The sequence below is a fragment of the Cyprinus carpio genome, chromosome A3 (assembly GCF_018340385.1).
Source record: "Cyprinus carpio isolate SPL01 chromosome A3, ASM1834038v1, whole genome shotgun sequence".
Taxonomy (NCBI): domain Eukaryota; kingdom Metazoa; phylum Chordata; class Actinopteri; order Cypriniformes; family Cyprinidae; genus Cyprinus; species Cyprinus carpio.
This window is the reverse complement of record NC_056574.1, coordinates 37,469,585-37,482,473: the sequence shown is the minus strand read 5'-3', so window position 1 is coordinate 37,482,473 and position 12,889 is coordinate 37,469,585.

Sequence of the window (12,889 nt, the reverse complement as noted above, 5' to 3'; positions counted from 1 at the left end):
AAATGAATTGATTTTATACAACAGCTCAATAAAAAAGATGCTAGTATTAAGTGTTATATTAGTCACAATGCTGTCGTTTATCTCTGTTTCAGCAAGGAAAAGTTTTTAACGAAGCCAAAGTAAGACCAGTTGTGCGTCTCCGAGCAGCACTGTGCTCATTCACAGTTATGAATGAGCTCATTACTGAATGAATCTGTGTTTTTGAACAAATCATTTGAGTCAATGATTCAGTGGCCCATTCCTAAGCTGTGTCCCAAACTTAAGTGCATGGACTCCAGAGGGTGCATTTGAAGTGCGAATATGTCACAACGGCGCGACAAAGACTGTCCCAAACTGAAGTGTGTGGACTCCGAAGTGCGGATGTGGAGTGCGATTGCGTCACAGCGTCATGACGTAAGCTGTCTCAAAGTCAGAATGTGCCCTCCGAAGACAGCATTCCAAGGCCGATTGTGTCACCGCAGCGCAATGAAGGCTGACGTATTTCAAATGCGCCCTCCATTTCCCGGGAAAATGAAGTGTGTACATCTCTACCATATCCCAGAATCCCTTTGTTGAGTTTGTAGTGCTTTCATTCAAGAACTTTAGCACTTCAGTTTTTTGTATGCTGTGTCATATTTTCTAATGTTAAGATTGCAATGCAAACCTGTCTTTATGTTTTTCATAAGTGTTTCAATTTTCTCTTGTTTTAGTACTATTCTGGAGAAAATGAGCCTGCTGGGGAAAGACTTAAAAAAATACAAAGTAAGCAAGTTAATAGAGAGATTTTTTTGCTGAAATTCATTGTGCTGTTGTTGTTAATGTAGAAAATGTTCAGTGATTTTAATTCAATATAATGCACAGAGCTGGGTAGATTACTTATGAATTGTAATCAGTCCAAAATTTCTAGTTAGTAACGTAATCTCTTAGATTACACATTTTTGGTAACGTAATCTGATTACTTTTAGATTACATTTAGATTACATTTGTGCTAACCCTTATTTGATATCACATATATTGAATTAGCCTAATCTTGTACTATTTTGACAGATACAAAGACAAAATATATTCCAAAAATATATATTTAATTCACCAACAAGAGCCACAATAGCTTATTTTTCAAGTGCAATGTATGGAAAGTTAATACTTAAAAAATACTAACACTAATGTACTTTGCTGTTAGTGTTTGCTAGTAACACTGAATAAAACAGAATCAAATCTTATGATTTTAAAGCATATTTACTTAGAATTAAGTAAATTTAGAAAACAGCTACATTACAAAAAACAATAATGAAGACCATGAAATTCACAGCAATATCACTCCTAGGTCAAATATTAAATCTAAAAAAATACTAGAAGTGTATATGACTGTATCAATGAAAAACATCAAACAATAGTTACATTGCAAACATGAATTTTGAAAAAGACTAAATTTACACGGAAATGACATTTCTATCCATCTCAAAACATTTTAAGTGCATAGTAACAATGAGGAAAAGACAAACAATATTACAAATTAATATTAAAGAACATGAAACTAACAACAATAACATTGCTAATATTTATATGAAAGACCATTTCTAGGTCAAATCTTTCATCTCAAAACAGCTTTCCCTATCAGATCTTTTTTTTCCCCCCTCGTCTCAAGAAATATCTGCGTCCACACGAAACCACAAAACCGACAAAAAACTATGTAGTATACATGCCAGACCAGCATGTGGTGCTGTAATTCTGCCACAGAGATACACTAAAAATGGAGAAGACATGGACTATGTGCATAAACCTTTTGCACGGGGCATACAAACGAACATGGAACAATACATTTATTAATCTGTGTTAATGTTAGTTAATAAAAAGACAATCGTTCAGTGTTTATTCATGTTTTTGTTGCTGTTACGTGACGTAGCTGTGTCTGACTAGGGGCAAGATGTGGGCTGATGACGTCATCGTTTCAGAAAATATATGGATTCGATGTCCCCATGAAAACCCAAAGGCGGCGTTTTCAAATTTATCCATTCTAGGACCCAGTTTAAAAAAAATATCGGTTTCACTCTCCCAAAATGCCAGATCTGTGTGGACGAAACACCTATACGATACAAAATTTATGCGTATACAGCGAAGCGCGTCTCTGTGTGGATGGGGCCTTGAAGTGCATAAGGTAGTAACAATGAAGAAAAATCAACATAACAAAAAATATATTAAAGAACTTGAAATTCCCAGCAATAACTTTGGTAGGTCAAAGATTTCCGTGGACAGCAAATTAATCCGTGGTAGGCAGAGTTTACACTGAACAGTGACATTTTCCCGTGTCTTTCTTTTAAAATTAAATCATTTCTGTAAATCCAGTGATTAAGGGCTGCGTTCCCCTCCATTTTCCATTATCCTGTTGCTGATTTCTTCTGAGCGCGATTCTGACACCCCTCCCCCTCTCCGCCGGAAAAACTTGAAGAATCACGAACGTATATAAGCGGCAGGTTTATTAGGAAAAAATATAAACGTTAAAAGAGGAAACTAATGAGAAACAATGAATTGTGAACAATTTATTACCATTGTGTAAATAATATGTAATCATGTTATCCTTAAAAAAGTAACTGTAGTCTGATTACGAGTATTTTAAAAAGTAGTTTACTCTAATTACAAGTACTTGAGATTTGGAATCTGATTACGTAATCCAGATTACATGTAATCCGTTACTACCCAGCTATGATAATGCATAAAATTATACCTATAGATAAGAAGACATTATTCTACTATTATTATTTAAAAATCTGTATGTAGTAACTGTGTGTTAAAGGTTGCGGTGAAAGAACGGAGTGAGCTATTTTAAAGCTTGAAGACCCTGGATATATGGAAAGAATCTGTTTAGGACCTAGAAATACATACATGACAGCTACATATGGTAAAAAGAACCTGTCTAAAAATACAACAATGCATATATGGAATTCGGTAACCAGCTCCAGGCATATATCTATAAATCTGTGTAGAAAAGACATTTGGGAGTTACCTTTGGCAAATCGTAACTCAACTTTGTTGTGTGATCAGTAAAGTCAACTGGCTTCAAAACCTCTCTAGCAATTTATTTTGAACAAGGAAAATTCTACAACATTAATAGGCATGGTTTATTTGCTCTGCCTTAGGGTTGCAAATGTCCTGGGACAGGTGAGGGAGTGAGTGGAAGCTGGTGGAGCTGCTCAGAGAGGACATCAAACTCCAGAGAGAGACAAGACCTGTCTACATATGATCACCATGGTCAAGACAATAAACTATATAAAATCACACCTTTGTAAGATATCACTCAGCATTTGAACTGCTATGTGTGTGTATTTTGTAGTTTTTCATATGTATCATTACATAATTCAAGTAAGTTCCAAGCCAATTTCTGCTTTTAAAGTTGTAATCCGACAAAGGACGCAGCAAACCAGTGTAATTTACCTGGTCTTGGCTAAGCCTGAGGTACATAACCGTCTCCTCCTTTATGACGTAAAACATAAAAACAAAGCTGTAATCGGGAACACCTGGTGGCAGAATTAGGAAATCCTGCAAAGGCTCACACACTTCAGAGGACCGTTCATGCACTTTGGAACCCTGGTCTTCGAAGTCCGTGGCCTTCGAATTGTACACACTCAATTTTGGGACACAGCTATAAAGACAATCACTAGCTTAGTTTCTGAATGAATCAGTCGTTTGAAATGAACGAGTCAATGGATCACTCGTTAAGATGGAGACTTGCTGCCACCTACTGGCGGCTTCAGTGTCATATTTATTTATTCATGACAGGCTTAATCCAACCACGGTTCTATCTCAAAATAGAATTCACACTCTGGGAAATATGGTAATTATCACTATCAGAAACAAACAAACAAATGAAAAAAATAAAATTTTGTGTCAATTTTGCACACCCCTAAAATAACCTAGAATCATCTTTAAAAAAAGTTTTCCTATAATTTTTTTGTTTGTATGGTTAATAATTGTAAGCACACTAGGGTTTAAAAAAAGGTAATTTGGCCCACACAAGGGGACATTTTCTCCAATCTGGCTCTCAACCTTAAATGAGTTTGACATCCCTGCCCTACAGCTTGTATTAATGATCTAAAAAGTGTTACAGTGTGACTTTCTGATTCATAGTGTTGAACAAAAGATGACATTGTTGAATTACTTCAGCTGTCTGTCTGTGGTTCCAGTTTCACACTTTTCATCATGACGTTCATTAAGCAGCTTGTTGACCTGCCATATTGAATGTTTTAACTTTGCTGTTTTTCATTGCTCATTTACCTCACTGAATAGAGAGTTACATGTCATTTACCATTTTTACACTCCTATGCACAAATCATACAGGTTGTGTCAGGCTGAAGCTTCACATGGTCTGCATGTGCATTTTAAATAGTTTATTTAATAGTTTAATTAATGTAAAACCTTATAGGTAAATATGATGACACTGAGGGAGATCATGTTGTGAAAGGCAGAAATGTTGCTTCTGGAGTCTATCCATATTTACACAACTTGCTGTCTGACTTTTGTCACATCACCGCTGACCCCAATTGCACTGTAAAACTCGACAAGTAACGTAACTCAAACCGTTTGAGTAAACAGATATCCTTAAAAACCTGACAAGTTATGTTAACTCAAACAGTTTGAGGAAACCAATTGCCTTAAACCATTTAAGTTTAAAACTAAAACTAATAGTTGTGAGTACTCTGAACTTAATTCAGTCGAGTTCACTGAAAGAAGATATACATTGCAATTAAGTAATTAAGTGATTAATTGAGTGATAATTGAGCATTAGTGATGAACAGCTGCTGTTAACAAACAGAATTGCTGAAGAAAAGAGAAACACAAGAACTCCAACTGACTTCAGACACAGAATTAGATTAAATCAACTAAAATAAAATACATTAAATCTCTCAAGATCTGATTAAACAACCCCACAAACAGCATCACCAGCTCCACTTATTAATAACCAGACTGACTTTATTTCTGTCAGACGTCTACAGAAGATCTGATTGAGAATTAACTAAGGTTTAGATGTGATTTATTGTTTCATTTGAAGTAACCATGTTAGAGATCAGTGTTTGCTTTAGTTGGGCTCTTGACCCCTTGACTTCTGTCTTACTTTTTTCTTTGGTTGTTGTAACCATATTTGTTGATACTAAAAGCTCAGAAACATATTTGTGGGGCAGTGGTAACTCAAGGCCTCGGGACCCACTGCTCTGCACATTTTGTTTGTCCCAGCACCTGAAAACATAGCTCATCAGAGTGTGAACTGAGTGTACACAGAAACATTCACACAGAGGCAAGTTGAGAACTGATTGGGTTATTTCCAGAAAAGCAGGGTTAAAGCAACCCTGAACTCTATAGTTACCTTCCAAAAATGGCTAAGTTCATTCAAAATCAGAGTTGTTTTAAGACTTAACCTGTACACTAGCTGCCAAGCTGTTTTCTTCTTCTTCTTTTGTTGTTATACTGTAATGGATGGTGATTTTTTTTTCCATGTAATCTTTAATCAGAATGTCAATTATTGAACAGATGTTTGGAATTTAGTTATAATCTCTGATAAATATAAGTGTTTTGTAATTAGTTAGGTTTTATTGATTATGGTAAAAAGAATAATCATAGTGATTTTAAGGCCATCAAAATAAAAAAAGTCTTAATCTATATATATATATCATATATAATAAGCTATAACATATTGCGTATTCCCAAACAAGGCTTGAAGGTTTTTCTGTGGTGTCACTTAGTTCACATGACACAGACATTTTTTGAAACAATTGAGTTATCAGCAAACATATATGAACCTCAACAATGGTGACCATAAAAAAAAAAATGCAGCAGAGAAATGCCTTCTGGCTAACAGCCTAACTGGACCTGATTTTGGTGTTGTACTACAATTTGTGCTGTAATCATCAGAACAGTTCATGTTTTTTGTTTAGTTGGATCACCATTGTTGAGGTTCATATCCTGATTATTGATGTCTGTGTGTGACTAATTCATGCTATAGAAGAAAGATAAATATGTGCACAAGGTATTTGGGAAGTCCTTTATATTAACAGATTATAACAATCTCTGGCTCTTTGAACAGCTCTCGTTGTAATCAACCAAACTAATTATACAGCATCTGTTTAGTCAGATTTTGGACTCTGAACAGCTCCATAATTGATGATTGTCATCACCAATATGCTGTATAACGCCAATACTTGATAATATTTTATTTAGGTTTTTGAGTTATAACAGACATGTTTCAAAAACACATGGTTACAACAACCAGAGAAAAAATAAACTAAGACCGAAATTAAGGGTCAAGAGCACCACTAAAGCAAACACACTGATCTCTAACATGGTTACTTCAAATGAAAATAAATCAACATCTAAACCTTAGTTAATTCTCAATCAGATCTTCTGTAGACATCTGACAGAAATAAAGTCAGTCTGGTTATTAATAAGTGGAGCTGGTGATGCTGTTTTGTGGAGTTGTTTAATCAGATCTTGTTTCTTCAGTGATTCTGTTTGTAGTTTATTTTATCTAAGGCTGTGTCTGAAGTCAGTTGTAGTAGTTCTTGTGTTTCTCTTTTCTTCAGTGATTCTGTTTGTTAACAGCAGCTGTTCATCACAATCAGCACTTAGTTAATCACTTAATTACTTAATTGCAAAACTTAAAAACTTAAAATCAATAAAACAAGTCAACCCAAACGGTTTGAACTAATTTATTTAACATATTTTTAAAGTTTTGAAAGAATGAAGGGACCAATTAAGGTACATCTGAAACAACTGAATCCATGAAAGCACATATTAGCTGCATAATTTACACAAACACATTTATATGTTTTTGTCTAAAAGTACTACGTGTCTCTGTTTACGGTAGTGCATGCAGTTTTAGCTCTTTTTTGAACTTCATTATTCTCTTCCTGTTGTGTCATAAGCTGTAAAAGAGCAAAACAAGACGTTTCCTGAATTCTACAGTCAGATGAATTTGCAGAATTTATGTGGAAACATTTGTGTGTTTGAACTCTGATAAATGATTCAGCTGAAACTGCATGATTTCACATGTTGAATCATTGTTGAGGATTCTAGTTCACTCTTCATTCTTTCACGATAAAGAAAGCAGGTTTACTTTCCCATATCCACAAAAATGTCCTCATTTTTGGCAGTCTGGTCAGATGAGTAAACAAGCAGATTACGTTTGATTGTTTTTTAACAAACATCAGATCAAAAGTACTGCATCCCACATATATGGGATTAAAGGCTTTGTGATGTCTTTGCCCAGTAAATGGTTAAACCCTCATGCGTTATTTTGTACCTATATCACTTATACAGTCAGGTCCATGTGACCCTGGACCACAAAACCTTAAAGTGTCAATAATTAGGATTTTACTTAATGTCCTAATTATTTTTGGAATAATTTTTTTTTTTTTTTAATTTTGACACATAATGAAATATATATATATAATATATATATAATATATATATATATAAGATTATCAACTCAAAAAAATAATAATATATAAAATAATATACCCCAACGACTTAAGACTGGTTTTGTGGTCCAGGGTCACATACAGGTGCTTCTCAATAAATTAGAATGTCGTGGAAAAGTTCATTTATTTCAGTATTTCAACTCAAATTGTGAAACTCGTGTATTAAATAAATTCAATGCACACAGACTGAAGTAGTTTAAGTCTTTGGTTCTTTTAATTGTGATGATATTGGGTCATATTTAACAAAAACCCACCAATTCATCTCAACAAATTAGAATACTTCATAAGACCAATAAAAAACACTTTTAGTGAACTGTTGGCCTTCTGGAAAGTATTGACACAAATTATACTATTCAGTTCTCATTCACAAGCTTTCGATTTGATTAGATTCAATATCGATTATTTTTGGATATATATATCAAATTTTCTCAAGGAAAAAAAATCTCTCAGAGTCATTTGGTACTACATTACTATAATAGCCTACAACTGCTAAATTTTACCCTTAATGTTACATAATATTTCTACTTCAATTTGTTTTTTTATATAAACATTTAAATGGTGGCTGTCATAATTTTTTTTTTTTTCAAACATAAATGAAACTTAAGTACAGTAAGAAAAAAAACTAATGAATATGTTATATGGTGCATATATTTAGCAAAATACCCCTCTCTACAGTTTTTTTATTTTTTTCTGGCTAATGAGTTTATGGTCACCAAATATGTTTGTTTCTGAAAACAGGCTACACTAATTGATTCTTGGGATTTAAGAATCCATATCGTTACGTAAAAAAGAGAATCGATTAATATCAAGATATCAATTTTTTTTTTACCCGGCCCTTATACACAGCCCACCATTTTCAGGTGCTCAAATGTAATTGGACGAATAAAAATAATCATAAATAAAATGTTCATTTTTAATATTTTGTTGAGAATCCTTTGCAGGCAATGACTGCCATAAGTCTGGAACTCATGGACATCATCAGAGACTGGGTTCCTCTGTGATGCTTTGCTAGGCCTTTACTGAAGCTGACTTCAGTTGTTGTTTGTTTGTGGGTCTTTCCAAAAGGGTCTGGCTGCAGACTTGCAATTGCATTCTCAGACTTGCACTCTCAGACACTTGCACTTCCGGTAGTGACATCACTTGCAGTCTTTATTTTATATTTTGTTCTATTTATTTATTCTTTTTTGTTTGAATCTCTCAACATTTTACAACAGCATCCCAGGTGTTGAAGACAAGAAAAAAAGAAACTAAATTACGAAGTCACTTGCAATCATCATTTGCACTCTCAGCTACCTGCGACGTCACTTGCAATCAACAGAAATCGTGCATGTTGCCAATGGAGACAAGAAGCTGTGGTGATTGAATGATCCCTCTGACTGCAGCTCAATATATCATTTGGACTGTGCAATGACAGATATCACAATAGATGATGGAGAAGTGAACTGTGCATCCCTATGCTTACATGAACTTTATCTGAAAAATGTATGTAAAAGGTAGAATTCCATAAATTATATTCCATAAATTATCATTCAAAACTTTAGGTGTTCTCATAGTGTGGTCTTGTATCAAATAATGATGGCAGTTGTTAAGTATAGGCTATTCTGCTTATCATTGCCAATATGCCTAGGGTAATTGCTGACAACAACTAGCCGGTAAAATCAATCTGGAATGGAAACAAAACATTTCAAGGTACACATTTTCAAAGAAGACTATTATACGTGAAGTGAATATGAGGTACTAGAAAAAACAAAAATTCATCAGGCGGTATCCAATGATAGACCCACCATGGGCCCAAACTTTTTCTGTAGCTTTTCCCATAGACAGCTTTTCAAAGCTGCCTCAGTATAATAGCCTACCGCTGTCACGCAATTTCTATGCGCAATCTGTGCTTCGGAGAAGTGCGGTCGCCAGCCATGGTCCGCACCATCTACGCTAAAAAATATAGCCTATTGCGCGTCTATGTCAGCTTAAGCGCGAATGCATGTTTAAAAATACATAGGCTTACATGTAAAGAATGATTTCATGACGACTAAATATATTTTTGCTATGGTATAAATATTAAAGAATGCTCTGTGCAAAACAACACTATTTAATTATTATTTACCGCATATATTTTGTTTTCACAATATAGTCGATGTCCTTCATTATCAGATACGTCAGGAATTTACGTCAATTTAAAAATATTTTTTAATGTTATTATTGCTCATTAAAACCATCCTTGATTTAACCTAAGCCGAGTCATTTCCAGAAGTGGTCCAGATCCGGAGCCGGTTTTTATGGTGAGGCCCAGTGCTTTACAGCCGTAACAAAAATGCATGTGCTAGAGCGAGCTGCGGGCCACAATCGGCCCGGTTAACACACGCCGATGCCGAATAAGCCGCAGACGTCGCGGGGCAGCCGAGCTCGGGCCGATTGTACATGCTGGGACACGAAGTTGCGTAGGCTCAAGGTGTAGCTATGCGCTTGGTGTCGGCAGACTTAAAAAAAAAAAAAACATAATAAAATCAAATTGTTTTTAGCAAAATCCACCAGAATCTTGTTCTAAAATCTCACAGACTACCACTGGCTTTTATTTTGATAGGCCATATTTACTATTACTTCCGGGTCACGTGGCCCAACCTGTCTTTATTTCAATGTAGATCTTAAACGAAAAAATGGAAAAAGGAATTTCAAAAAACCAAAATCGGAACCGTTATTTGATTTGGTTTTGGTCATTTTTCGTTTTTGGATTCAGAACCAAAACGGGAGAACGGCTCTGTTTTTAAAACGTTACATTTCTTTGTTTTTGGTTTGAAACGACAAACGAAAAACATGTTTCTCGTTATTTTGTTTTGTGTTTCAAACGAAAAAACAAACTATCAAAACGACGTGCTTGATGTTAAAACTACTTTTTAATCGCAATAATAAGTCATGAAAAAGATCTCTGTACTCGTGTTGACTGACACACCCTAAGCGCGTGTGCCGAAAACAGACATCATACAATACTGAATTAAATTGAGAATGATTCCATGACAAATGCATTTTTAAAACAGTCACTTGTTGCCCACCTGGTGGGGTAACGTGTAATAGATTCAAACGGCCTAACATTACAAGGGGTGGAACCATAACTTTTAACGATTAATTATGCAGTTCCAATGGATGAAGGCAGGGCCAACCCCCCCACGCTCAACCCCGGTCGGGCCATGATTCAAATTTTTACTTGCCCCACCAAAATTTTCACTGGCCCCACAACAAAAAAATAATAAAGTAAAAGACAAGAAAATGGGCCCTATAACATAAGCATAGATATTGTTTTCATTGTCTTTGTTACATTTAACCTCAGTAGGTTAATGACAGCAAGCTACTAGATTAAGTTATATTTTAAATATTGTTAGACAAATAAACAGTAAGTAATAAAATAGTTAAAAATAATCAAATTACGAGTAATAGCATAAATAAATACAACAGAACAAACATATAAATGAAAATAAATGGGCTTTTCAAGTTTTTCATGTAGGTTTAAACAGGAGATTTTGAGGTACAGACATTGTAATCTAATGTATAAATATAGAATAGATTAAACTTTATTAAAAATTTATCAGTCAAGAGCAGTTACAGATGCATAACAAATGTTTTTAATGTTGAAAATATAAAACGTTAATACTGTGGAATTATTAAAAAAATGAAGACACTTTAAAACCTGAAATAGGGTTAAACCCGCCGGAGTTGTGGCAGCGAATCACTGTTAATGAGCAAATCATTGAGATTCAACCGATTCATTCAAGCAGCTGATTCACTCAGAAAGTGTTGCTCCTCAGAGACGCAAAACAATTCTGTGGACTTTGGAACCATTTTAGTTGGCAAAATACAGCCGAAACAGATGATTTGGTGTATAAATGTAAGTCACTTCATATTAAGTTCTTGTTTATTAAACTGTACGCTGATCTAAAAAATCATCACATTTGTAATCCATGCTAATATTTGGAGAAAAACGGCACTCTTTGTGTAATATTGGGTTAACATAGATATTAAATTATTAATTATATGAAATATATACAGGGGCATATTTGAATTCTGAGGCATTAAGCACTAAAATCAAGTGCACAAGTCTAACCTACTAGACTAGGTCACGTAGTGCATGCGTGCACAGAATGGTGTTTGTTTTTGTTTGTTTTTTTGTAAAGTGAGATGCATACTCGATAATATCAGATCGTTAAATTAACAATTACGATATTTTACTCAATAAAATGGTGGCAGCAGAACTCTATATTTACTCAATAAAATGGTGGCAGCAGATTACAAGCAATATTATTAATTAAATTTAACACATTATAATTAATTAGAATTAATCAGATGAGATGCTTACAAGCAATCATTCAAAATGAGTAAAATAACATGAAAAAAAATAAGTAAAATGTATACAAAAATATTGGTTTTGTTGGACAAAAACGAGAAGCACCTGGGCTGCAGGCTGCATATAGAGGCGGGGTTGGCACATGTTAGCCCCGCCCCATACCTACTCTGATTGGTTTGATCGTCTTTCATAGGCATACATGACAGGAAATGTGTGCGTAGTTGGTGTACACTGTTAAAAATAATACACTATATTTACTTAATAAAATTATGGCAACAGATTACAAGCAATATTATTAATTAAATTTAACACATAAGAATTTATTAGAATTAATCAAATGAGATGCTTAGAAATCCAAAAAACCAAAAAAATTTCTTTGAGAAAGAAAAACAAAACACTATGCTAATGAATACTATGTTATGCATACCAGGCCAGTAGTTGGCGATTAAGAAACACAGCACAAAAATGAATTCAACAAATTCATGTTTTTGTTGCTTTCATGGAGATGATATAGGCATTGTGTTCAAAAGCTTATGTTTTTAAGCGCCCTAAACAGAGTCATTGAAGACACCTGATGTTAATAAACAGAATCACTGATAGAGAATAATCTACATTTTGGTTACCATTACGGTGGTCAGTGTTTGCTTTAGTTGGGCTCTTGACCCTTAAACTTTTAAACAAATTTTTTGGTTGCTGTAATTGTGCTACAGCAGTTAGACAAGCCAATAAAGAATAAGATCAGGTGGTGCTGTTTGTTTTGACATCATTTGATCTGGATTTCTGAGTTGGTTGTGTCTCATCAACAACAGGTGTCCTTTGGTTGTATAGTATAAGGTCTGGTATTTTCAGCATAATCAGAGAGATTCTTAGAAGCATTTGTGATCAAAACATTTTAAAAAATAAAATGTATTTAATTTAGGCACACAGACATCAATAATCAGGCTGGGACCTCACAATGGTGACTATCAAAAATCATGTTTGCACTGTATCTGGGTGCCACCAAGCAAAACTCATTTATGGCTCCCATAATGCTTTGCGGCATGAAAATTAATGAAATAAATTGTCTTAGTATCCATTCTCTCTTTACGTTTTTATTTTTTACCTTTTTTTA